Raw genomic sequence first — 13,452 nt, forward strand, 5'->3', positions numbered from 1 at the left:
TTTACCTTTTAGTAAGTTTCTTTCCTCTTGTTCTTTTGCTTTAAAAAAAATAATAATCTATCACTCTACCACACAAGGCATCATTATTTCCAAGGACGCAAAGAGGAAAAGGATACTTACTCATGTTGATTAGAAGATCTGCAAGAGGGAGCATTCTAGAAGTCCCTACTTGGAATTTTTTTTTAAGTCAGTGTCTTAGAGGTAAACAGAAACTAATATAATCCACAGCTTCATGACAAAGTTCATTACTTACACAGGCAGAAGGTCACAAACTGTGTGCCAGAGATGGAGTTCTGAGCTGAACCTTATATAGTTTCCATCTGTGAGGCACAGTTGGCAAGACTACAACTGTCTTAATACCCTACAATTAGTAGGGCAGAATAAGTTGTTTGACTTCTTAAGCATGTAAGTAGTCCAAGACAGTGTCCATCTCCTCAAGTTGTTACTTCTAGTTGGATCCCTGCACTTTCAGTGGCAAGTGATGGCAAACAGACACATTCTAGAAAAAACAATAGATTAAAATCATTACCTCTGCATCATAGAAGGCGCCCTCGAGTTCTCTACCAGAGTTTCTAAATTTTGTGTTTCCTTTCAACAATAATTTAAAACTTTTCATGTAAGCACATTCTAGATGTTATGGCACTGTAGGAATACAAGTTTCTCAGTCATTCAGAAGTAGGGAAGCGGTGAATGGAGCCACCTCACAGCACATAGCACCTCACAGCAAAGTTTCCATCTTTGTATGTATTGACTAGCAATAGTTGATTCAGTGAGGTAATAAACAAGTAAAATGAAAAAGTTTTCATTATGTCTTCTTTTTGTTAGAGTATTTTGTTTCTATTGCATTTTGTAGGGTGCTAGTAAGCAGATCAGCCAACAAAACAAGAATTGGTTTGAAATTAACGTCGTTTAAAAGGGAAAAAAAAAAACAATGCTCAATAACTCAAATAATGTTCCAGTAATACACAATGAAGCAGAGAACCCCAAAATGCATCTTTCCACTATTTAACACATCACTGTTATTGTTTTATTATTCAAATTTTTAGCCTTATATTTTTGTTCACACATAATTGGTAAATTAATATCCGTTGCATAGATGAAACAGAATATAGACAATGAGTTTATATGTAAGTTGTGTTTGTAAATATTTAAATAAAGGTATAATGGAAATTACTTTATTCTAGGAATATGCAAGAATTTGTTTTTCCTCCTTTAAAAGGTATTATTTTTTTTTTTTTTCAACGTTTTTTATTTATTTTTGGGACAGAGAGAGACAGAGCATGAACGGGGGAGGGGCAGAGAGAGAGGGAGACACAGAATCGGAAGCAGGCTCCAGGCTCTGAGCCATCAGCCCAGAGCCTGACGCGGGGCTCGAACTCACAGACCGCGAGATCGTGACCTGGCTGAAGTCGGACGCTCAACCGACTGCGCCACCCAGGCGCCCCTAAAAGGTATTATTACATTACTTAAATTTGTAAAGAATATACAGGTTTTTTTCTTTTTTATAAAATTATTAATGACCAACAGGGAATAAACTAAAGAAAAAACAGTGAGCATGTCTTCATAAGAACAGATGTACAGCCTTTTGGGGACTAGATTGACAACTAACTTTCTATAAATTCTAATATTCCTAAATGTAATAGTTCATCCCATAATTTCAGCCTAGTAAATAATACTTCATAAGTTATACATTTCACAAAACATTGGCACAAAGTGTTTAAGCCTAAAATTTTTTGAACTCTACCCAGAAGGACAATTTTTCTTTCCTTTGTTTTGTTTTCTTTTCCTTTTTCCCCCAAGGAGCAATTAGTTTTATCTTTTCTTTTCCTGAATTAATTTTAGTTGATTTTCTTGGATAAAAGACATGGCTTTTGGAGGGAAGGAGGTGGAATCTCAACCATCCCAGCTAATTATAATGGAAATTTACATAATAATTGATAAAATTTACCTTATCTTTTTATTTAATAGATTTTCCATAACATCTTAAAGTCCTTATTAATAGTGAAAAGGAAAAGTATTATTAACAATTTTTTTAATTAACAATAAGACCCTTCATTATTATGCAAATGTAGCTGTCTTACATTTTTGATGTAACATTTTTTTTTTTTCTGTTCATAAGTTATCTTTGATCTCTACACACCTGCTTTGGTGTATTCATGGGTATCTGTAATGATATGAGTGATTGGAACATTTCATTTGAATGGCTTTTGTTCTCTTTTCTGTACTCATGCATTTCATTAGCATGATGATGCAGTGGTCATAATCCAGAAGAGTTATTATTCTTCTCCCCATTTCTTTGTTCATGTACACACACACACACACACACACACACACACAAATAGATGCTGCCTCCTTCAGATAACACCACATCCACTATCATCAATTTATTTACCTGGTGACTTTAAGAAGCAGTATGTCTACACTGGGCCCAATAAAAGGTAGAATTGAGACACAAAACTGGATAAAATTCTTTCCTCACTATTTATTTTAGCCAGAATTATGCCAGTGCTTATTAACATAGTCAATTCATTTGTTGATACTTGAACTTTTTATCTGCATCTTTTAGGGAAATAACATTACACCCATTGATTGTATCAATATTTATTCAGTGAAAATAATGTGCATTTTGTGAGATCTTAGCTATAGTACCCATTATTGGCACATAATTTTTCAGTTTATAAAGTACTTTCTTGTATATGTCTTATTTAATTTCACAATAACCTTTTGAGTCTGTGTTTTTTGTTGACTGAGTTGTTTAGAGAAATTAGGGTCAGAGAAAATGGTCTATTTCATTTCTTCCCAAGTTACTTATAATCAATGAAGTACTTTTACTTCATTGAAGTTACTTATAATCAATGAAGTTACTTATAATCAATGAAGCTCTTCTTAAAAAGAGAGGAAAGCAGCCTGTGTATTTCTTTGGGTAGATCAAGAACGAAAATAAACCACCTATGCAGACATTTTCTACTGGTCTTGAATATGGTTGGATATTAGCGCAAGATTAGTGATTCCTCTTGGTTGGAAGGTGGAAGTCACAAGGTCACACTGAATTTCAAAGTACAAATCATCTGAATTAATGGGATGTACCCTCCTTCAACTGTGCCTGCCATGGCTGGGTTCAGCACACCTATTTCTATCAGATGGAGGTCAGTTCCTCACTGGTCCATATCCTTCAAGACTACTACATCAGAACTAGCTTACTTTTATTGGCCTGTTTATTCACAGGAACTACTCAGAGAAGCAAGAGACTAATTGCAATGGGATAAATTTGGTTTCTCTTATTCAGGGAGAAAAGGTTTCAGTATCAAACCCAAAGTATCCCTGTGGTAAGGTGCAAAGTTTTCTGTAATTTGGTTACTTCAGGCAACATATCATAACAATATCCCAAATATGCTCTACTTTCAAGTTTGTGTCTTACTTCAAGTTTGTGTTTTACCTTATGCAAATATATAAGCACTCTTCTGGCAACTATTTTTTTTTTAATATGAAAGTTATTGGTGAATTGGTTTCCATACAACACCCAGTGTTCATCCCAGCAGGTGCCCTCCTCAATGCCCATCACCCACTTTCCCCTCTCCCCCAGCCCCCATCAATTCTCAGTTTGTTCTCAGTATTTAAGAGTTTCTTATGGTTTGCCTCCTTCCCTCTCTGTAACTTTTTTTCCCCTTCCCCTTCCCCCATGGTCTTCTGTTAAGTTTCTCAGGATCCACATAAGAGTGAAAACATATGGTATCTGTCTTTCTCTGTATGACTTATTTCACTTAGCATAACACTCTCCAGTTCCATCCACGTAGCAACTATTTATTTATAATAATTCATATTTTCCATATATCAAATTCCTTCCAAAATATCATACCACCAAATCTTGGTAATTTGTGTTTATAGCAGGAGCCATCCATGCATCCATCCATTCAGTAAACATTTTACTTAGTGTTTTATATATGCCAGACACTGAACTGTGCTGAGAATAAATTTATGAACAAGACTCAAGGAGCCTCACACTCTAATAAGAAAGACAGATATGTAGGCAAATAAGTTTACATAATGACTATAGAAAATGTGTAATGAAGTCTCCAGCCTTGGGAAAAATAAACCTATCTACTTTTCATTTATCCATCCATCTGTGCATTTATCACATATCAATCTTGAGTACCTACCCAATGACAGGCCTTGACCTCAATGTCAGGGATACAAGTTAAGTGAGACACAGCCCCTGTCTTCAAGGAATCCCACAATTTGGTGTGAGATCCAGATAAGTAATAACTACCTATAGCAGGAGATAGTAGAGGCATATGTCTAGTACCATGGCTGCACAAAGGAAGGAGTCATCAACTACCGGTGAGGATTCAGAAGAGGCTTCAAAGTACAGAATTTGATAGAACTGGATCTAGAGGGATGAGACAGTGTCAGTGAGCAGACAAGGAGAGAGGGTAGTCAAGGAAGAGGAAAAACTAACCCTTTTCATTATCTCTGAATGTTTAGATGGAGGAGCTGTGTGTTCACTCAGACCCTCTCTCAGTTTGAAATGCCCATGTGTGTGCCATGGGGTGAGTGATGACAGGTACCAGAACAAATGTTTGGATAAGTCCAGTCCTGTTTTCTAATTAATCATATTTAATTGGCCTGGTAGTTCTGGACTATAGCTTCAAATCCAAATTCCTGTGATGGCTTTCAAGGTTCTTAGTGATTTGCCTTCTTCTTGTCTATGCTGCTTAATTTCACCTTCTTCCTCTACCTCAGTCCTACATTATAGGACCAATCGCCTTTCTACCTGCCCCCCACCAACAATATCTCCTTATTCTCTAATCTCTCTTTGCCTTCTGACACCAGTCACACTTGCCTACTTCCTCTCTGCCAGTTGACAGTTTAGCTAAGTCCTACATCCTCTACAAAACTTTGACCTCTGTGGTCCAATGATTTCCTTTTTCTTTTTTATTTTTTTAGAAAGAGAGAGAATGAGCAGGCGAGAGAGGCAGAAGGGGAGAGAATCTTAAGCAGACTCCATGCTCAGTGCAAAGCCCAACCCAGGGCTCGATCCCACAGCCCTCAGATCATGACCTGAATGGAAATCAAGAGTAAGACGCTCAACCAACTGAGCTACTCAGGTGCCCTGGTCCAATTATTTCTATTTCTTTCGCCCACTTAAAAGTCTCCTTGTGTGTTAAACCTGTGCCATCTATTGCTTCCACAAATGGTTCAGATGAACAACTTTGCTAAAATCCCACTCTGGCTAGCCTGAATACACCTGGAATACCTATTATATGGAAATGGCACATATCATATCTTGCAGGACATCTTGGAATAAAGTTCATTGAAAAGTTTAATTAGCATAAAACAGTGTATGACGTTAGTAAATGTCTGCTGGCTAAAGCTGTGCAAGCCCTGTTCCCAAATACCCCATACTGTAATCACTTCACCCTGGGTTCACCATGTCTCAAGCAGTGGGAAGCATCTCCATTCAAACTTCATTATCTCCATCCACAGCCCACCTTCCTGACACCATAAGCTCAGACCCTGTCAGAAAGCACTCTGTGGTTCTACTTTCTGCTGTTCTGCTAGATGTTTTCAGAATTTATCAACCACATGCTTACTCTGAAACCTGGAGAAGAGTCATAATGCTCACAAATGTCTCTGAAGGAAATTTGGACCTTATTGCCTTTCTTTCACATCATCTTCTTTTCTTTCTTCCAGTTGTTTCTTCTCTCCTGTGTTAATCAGGGTAATGAACAAAAAATCCCCAAATATCAATGGCTAAAAGTTTTGAAAATATATTTCATGTCCATTTCACAGTTTGTGGTAGGTTGTGGGGATTAGGAAGCAGGTGTAGGCTCCACAGAGGCATCGAAGGGCCCAGGCTGATAAAGAGTTACATGGTCTGCCTGGGCAATCACATCCACTGGCTGGAGGGTGAGGAAGGGAGGCAAAAGAAACATGAATGGTGATGCAGGACATTTTAGGAGCCAGAACTGGAAAGGATAATATATCTCTTCCATCCACATTCCATTTGCCAGAACTCAAGCACGGGACCCCACTTAACTGCACGGGGACAGTGAGAAATGTAATTTAGCTGTATTTCCAGGAAGAGAACAAAATGAGTTTGGTGAACAAACTCTCCATCTTATTTGATTAGGGAGAAATTTATATATATCTTTCGTTAGAGGTCTTTAGTCTTCAACCAGTCCAAGGAAACACACTTTGACCTGTCACACAATTTCAACAATGTGTTTGATGTCATCATATACATTCCAGTTACATTTGTAACCAACATCTTATAATTCTCAGATTGTCTCCCACGTGCATGTTAGTTCTTCAATAAGATTTCATGGTGAAAGGGGTGGTAGTGGGAAGGAAGCAGACTAGAAAGGGCTGTTTTTCATAGAAGGCGGGGGGGTAGTTAACAACTTAGAACTTTGAGAAACCTAATTGAATGTCTATTGACAGCTTATGATATTACTAAATTAATCAGTTCAAGAACTTGAGAGGAAATGTATTTCTGAGCAGACTATTTATTTATATAGGAACAGGTAATTTGGATTCAGAAGCATTAAAACATATTTTAAAAACGGGAATGTAAGGTCTTAGAGGATGCACTCACGGTTTCACAGTTAGGGGATGACCCACATTTCCACTAGATGGCCCTATTTCAAAATATTACAAAGCTGAAGATGAACAGCTTTCTGATGACTTGCAACTCTCATACCTTTTCAAGTATTTAGGGCACTTCATTACCAATTGTAGCTGGTTTTTCTAAAATACTATTGATGTGGCAAATTTCATCTTTTAGTATGACATGGAACCTGTTTTGGTAAAAGAATTTAGCCCAAAGTTTTTTTAATAGATACTATTTTGTTCAGAACAGATCATTTAAAATGAACAACCTGGCAGTACTTAAATGACAGCCTGTCCCCCAAAGTGCAGACTCAGCAGTGATGTCGGGAGAGTCCACAAAGCAACCCATGCTGTAAATTTCCCTTGCTCCAAGTGGATTTTAATACCAACACAGTTTCTATTCCTCTTTTTTTTTTTTTCCGGCTCTATTTCGAGACACACATTTCAAAATCCCTAAGGTTATTCTACTATGTTGTATGAATTCTGACAACTCCAAATAAGTCAAAACCATCCAATTAAAATATTCTCTGAAACTAAAATGGGATGACTATAATAAAAAGCTGCAAACCCAGTATTTAGCAACTAGAGCCTGGTGGTTGCCATTAAAAAACATCTTGAGAATTGCTGACAAGAAAGAATAGAAGACACTAATGTCTCTTTTTCCTATCCATGCATCCGTTAATCCTGGCATCTTCCGCTATCAGGTGCTAGGTTTCAATGTAAGAAGGAAGTTCATCTAATTAAAAATAAAGCAACTCAAGGAAATGGATAGAGGCTCATTCCCTTCCCTCCCTTCTCCAACACTCAGTCCTGCTGAAAGGAGATCAAGGTTGAGGTTTCCTACCACTTCTGCTATCATCATCCTTCTAAGCAAATCTGATAGTAGCAACATAGGTTTGTTCCCAGAATCAAAGGAAGTCAACACCAGAGCCTTCTTTCTCCACTCCTATCATTCTTCTGGGCTCTTCCTACATTTAGATAGAGCCCTCACACTACACTCAACATTACTAAGTCATTCTAATACACATCAACAATTGTAGATGAGAAATCAGAATACTACATTCAGGCTGAAATAATCTCCCATCAGTGTTGTGGTCAGCTGGGTTATCTTCAATATTAAATTGAAAACATTTCCCATCCTGTTTCTCCCAAATTATGACAGTCATGTATTTCCTTATCCATTAAATTTCAGACCACAAAAATTGCACATCTGTGTGTCCAGAGACTTGAGGGATTAAATACAGCCAAGCTAATGTGTGTGTAATTCCACCTCTGACCATGAAGTAACAGGCACTAGATTTACCTTTCTGCCTTAAACAATTAGAAAGTCAGAAAAAAATGGATGAAGTAATGTTTTTCAGACATTGAACAACAGGCCACAAAGGACTGAGAGAAGGGAAATAAATGAGATAAGCCTTATAATTGCCCCAGTTTTCTGCCTGGAAGAAATTGCTAGTACAGGAAGCGATAACCCAAACAGAACACAGCAGTATCACTGAGTGGGAAGATAAAGACTGAAGTTTGAAGGGGACAAGACAGCTAGACTTTCCCTCTGAAAAGAGAGAATAATAGAGCTCTGAAGTCCTCAACTGGGCAATGATCTCTGCATCTGAAGGAAAACTACCAGAGTAGAAGAAAGAGAAAAGAAAGAAGCCCAGGAAAGCTGTACACCAAACAGTGCCTGCAGCTCACACAGGGATGGAAACAGTTCATTTTCCTACCAGCCAGAGTGAAAAGAACTCAAACTACAAAAGACATCAGGCAGTGACCTGAGAAAAGTATTGCCCTCTTGGCAGTAGTGTTAACTCTGGATACATCCTTAGAAAGCTTGAAAGCAAACCTTGAAACAATCCAGTAAATTCCAAGTAAATTAGCTATACATTAGAATAAAAGTCCAATACTATGTAAGGCATAAAAAAAAATGCATCATCTAAAAAAGTAAATAACTCAATGTCCAGGATTCAATAATAATAATACAAATTACCAGGAGTGCAAATGATCAAGAAAACAAAATCCATTAACGAGAAAAAAAAAATCAATCAATAGAAATAGAGCCCAAAGTGATGGAGATAATGAAATTAGCAGACAAGGATGTTTTTAAAAGCTATCACAAACATGTTCCATATGTTAAAGGAGGTAGAGAAAACATGAGAATGATCAGGAGAAAAAGGAAAGACATGAAAACAATCCATGGAACTTCTAGGCAATATGAATACAATATCTGAAGTGAAAAATACAATGAATGAGAATAGCAACAGCTTAAACAGTATAAAATAAAATATTAGTAAATTTAAAACCCAGTAATAGGAGCTGTCCTGAATGAACACCACAGAAAGAAAAATACTGAAATAGATAAAGCATCAGTGACTTGAGGGACACTAAATCAATATGTAACATCGGAGTTCAGATACACTATAACATATTATAAATATAAAGACACAGAAGGATTGAAAGTAAAAGAATGAAAAAGGTATACAAGGCAAAAAACAGTATTTTCAGACAAAGTAAATTTCAGAACAAGGAATATCACCTGGAACAAAGAGACATATTTGATAATGATAAATGTGTATGTATCTAATAACAGAGCCTCAGATACATCATGAAAAATTCATATAAATGAAAGGAAAAATAAATAAATAGATAATTACAGCTGGAGACTTCAGCACTTCTTAATCAGTAGGTGATAGAAACAAGTAGCAGGGGCACCTGGGTGGATCAGTCGGTTGAAAATCTGACTCTTGATTTTGGCTCAGGTCAGGACCCCAGGATCATGGGATCAAGTCCCATGTCGGGCTCCACGCTGAGCATGGAGCCTACTTGAGTCTCTCTCTCTCTCTCTCTCTCTCTCTCTCTCTCTCTCTCTCTCTCTCTCTTTCTTAAAAAAACAAAAACAAACCTTCCCCAAAGAAAACTTCAGCCCTATATAGCCTCACTGGTGAATTCTATCAAACATTTAACAAAGAAATAATGTCAATTATATATAAACCCTTTGAGAAAATAGAAGAGGGAAGAACACTTCCCAAATCATTCTATGAGGTACCCTGATACCAAAACCAAAGACATTATAAGAAAACATAATTACACACCACCACCATCCCTTGTAATACAGACATAAAAACTCTGAACAAAATTTAGCAGATCACAGCATGTATTATATAAAATGATAAAAACATCATGACTACATAGGATTTGTCCCAAGAATTCAGTTTTGGTTTATTCCTCAAAAATTGATCAATGTGTTAACAGACTAAAGGACAAAATCCATATGATCACTTTACTACATGAAGAAGAAGAATTTAACAGGATTTAACACCTATTCATGATTTTAAAAAAAACGATAGAACTCCATCAAACTAGGAAAATAAGAGAACTTTCTAAACCTGATAAAAAAACGTCTATGAAAAATCTACAACTAATGTCATACTTAATGGAAAAAGACTAAATGCTTCACCTTAAGATCGGGACCATGACAAGGACGACTGCTCATTCCACTTCTATTCAATATAGTACTGAAGGCCCCAGCCAATTAAATAAGGTTGAGAAAAAAAAAAAAATATATATATATATATACATATATATATATACAAATCAGAAAGGAAGAAGTAAAACTGTCCATATTTGCAGACCAACAAACTACTAGAAATAGAAATAATTAATTTAGCAAGACGACAGGATGAAAGTCCATATATAAAAATCACTAGTTTTTCTATATACTGGAATATAGTTGAAATAAAAAGCATGATTTCCAATAATATCAAAACTATTAAATACTTGGGCATACACTTAAAAAATATATGCAAAAGCTATACACTGAGAAACTATAAAACTTTGCTGAGAGAAATTAAGGACTTATATAAATTCAAAGATAAAGCATGTTTATGGAACATAAAATTAAATATTGCTGAGATGACAATTCTCTGCAAATTGATCTATAGACTCAACACAGTTCCAGCCAAAATACTAGCAGGTTTTTAATGACATGTCAACTTTTACAACTTTGTGTCAATAGTAACAAAAAAATCTGATTTTAAAAAAATGGGTGAAAGTTTTGAATACACACTTTATCAGAGAAACATTACAAATGTTCAAAATCATTAGTCATTAGAGAAATGCAAAAAAATACATAATGCAATTGTAAAAAGAACAATAATGCCAGATGTTACAAGAAAGTAATCACAACACTCATACATGCTGGTGAGAAGGCAAAATGGTGTGGCCACTTTGGAAAACAGCTTGGCAGTTTCTTAAAAAGCTAAACATACATTTACCATAGCAATTCTACTTTTAGATTTACCCAAAAGAAATTAAAACATTTGTCTGCACAAAAGCTTGTACTCAAATATTTATAGCAGCTTTATTCATAATAGTCAATCATTGCAAACAACCCTAATGAATCAGCTGGTAAACGTGTAAACAAAGGATGCTATGTCCAGGTAATGGAGTATGACTCAGCAATGGACAATCTACTGATATACAAGCAGCGACATGGATGAATCTCAGAAGCATTATGCAGAGTGAAAGAAGCCAGACACAAAGATTACATCTTATATAACTCCATTTATACAAAATTCTCTAAAAGGGAAAATTATAGGGATAGAAAGCAAATCAGTGATTGCCAGGGACTAGAGGAAGGAGGTAAGAAATGACTGCAAAGGTCACAGGGAATTGTTTGGAGTGATGAAATGTTCTGTGGCATGATCATGGTAGTGATAACATGATTAGAGGTATTTGTTAGTATTCAATAAATTGTACACTTTAAATTGCTGGGTTTTATTGTGTATAAGTTATACCTCAATAAAACAGGAGTTTGTTGGTTTGACTTTGTTTCTTACTATATAGAGAGGTCAAAAATCTGCAAGGCCCATTCCATAAGGATAGTGACAAAATATACATATATAATTTGGAATTCCAATGATGAGTCTCCTAGACAATTGGAAAGTTTCATCTGACAGGCATAGGTAGCTATACTGTTTTAGGGACAAGGTAGAGAGGACTGAATAATGGAGGTACAAAAGATATTCCAACATGTGACCTGCTTCAGATGCCTGGGATGGGGGTGAGTTGGGGAGATGTGAATTTCTCCAATGATGCTAAAATAGGTATCTCCCAGCCAACTCTATAAAGCAAGTTAACTTGTGGTTAAATCCACATACCCACCTGGAGAACCTATTAAGAGGCAGGGACTGAGCAGAGTGTCAGTCCCTAGAAAAAATCCAAAGATGACAGAAAAGGCATGTGTCCTTAAAGGCAAAACCAGGATTACAATACAAAAAATCAGTGCAGAGTGCTACTGAAATTTTGAGAGGAATCTATTTATCTAAAAAACATTTATTAAATACTAATTATATTCCAGGCACTGGAAGAGCATCTTCAAATACAATAATATGCGAGATAGCCACAGAACTCCCTCTCCTGGCGATGAAACGGCCATTCATAAATGTACTATTCAGCAGGATTCTTGGTTATAAAAATGAAACTGGCTCTGGTCAAGTAAGGAGAAAAATAACCTCCTGCAAGAGTATCAATCACCTCACAGAATTGATAGAAATACTAGAGAACCAGACTAAGGTAGGAACTGAAGGAAGCCAGACGTAGTCAAGACTCTACTAAAGAGGCTAATTATGGGGTTACTTTCCATCATAACACTGCCCAGCCAACTCTGCCCAACCAAGAATAATCCATTAGCCCTGTGGTTTTACAGCATTTCCTCAAGATGTATTTCTTGTCCAGGCTAAGATCATGCACCTTCCTGGATGTGGGGAGAAGAAATGGCCTTCTCCCCCTTTGTGTGTTTGTAGCAGGAACATGAGTCTTAGTTAATTGGGTGAAAAGGAGAGGAAAGTGTGCTGTAAGCAGAGGAAATGGAATGTTCTGAGGTCCTATGGTAGGGGGAAGCGTGATGCATGTCAGGCACTCAACGCAGGATGGACCATGCAGCATCACTAGGGCCACATTAGAGGACTTCAACTTTTCCAGGAGCAATGAGAAGCCATTATGAGATGTTAATATAGGAGTGACCATTGAATTTGTGTGTCAAATAGATTACTTCGCACTCTGGACAACAAGTTGGAAGGAACAAAAAAAACGGAAGCAGAGAGATCAGTTACTTGGCTACTTCAATGATCCAGGCCAGAGGATGATGCAAGTGGTGGCAGTGGAAGTGGAAACAGGAAGACAATCAAGAGCTATTTAGAAAGTATACAGGACAGGCTGTGATGACAGCAGATGTGGAAAGTGAGACAGAGGTGGATCTAGGATGACGCCTCCATTTCTGACTGGCCCAACTGCACCAATGGTGGTGCCAATCACTAAGATAGGGAACACTAGGAAAGATTCAGTTTGGCAGGGAAAATCATGAGTGTTAGTGTTCAACCTGTTTAATTTGAAATGGCTTGAGACATCCAAAAGGCAATATCAGGTAAGTGAGAGGCCTCCAACTCAAATGAGTTAAAAAAGAAAAAAGGGGAAAAAAAAAAAAATGAAAAAAAAAGAAAAAGAAAAAAATGAAAAGAAAAGAAAAAGAAAAAAAAAAAAAGAAAAAGAAAAAAGGGGAGGGTTAATGATGCACATGATTGCAAAAGAAAGATCATGCAGATAGGTCATCAGACACAGCTGGAGACAGAAGCTGAAATAATTTTAACGTGGCTCATTTTCTCTCCTCATTTCCCAGAAAAGGCAATACTAATTCATTCAAATGAAAAATTAAAAAATTTCTTAAAAAAAAAAAAAAACACAACAACTATGAACTGAAACATGTACCAGAATCAAGTAGGAAAGAAAGATGGATGGGTTGAATGATCTTCAAAATCTCACCCAACCCTAGGATTTTATTATATAATATAA

Source organism: Panthera onca, chromosome D4 (genome assembly GCF_046562875.1).
Source record: "Panthera onca isolate mPanOnc1 chromosome D4, mPanOnc1 haplotype 2, whole genome shotgun sequence".
NCBI classification, from domain to species: domain Eukaryota; kingdom Metazoa; phylum Chordata; class Mammalia; order Carnivora; family Felidae; genus Panthera; species Panthera onca.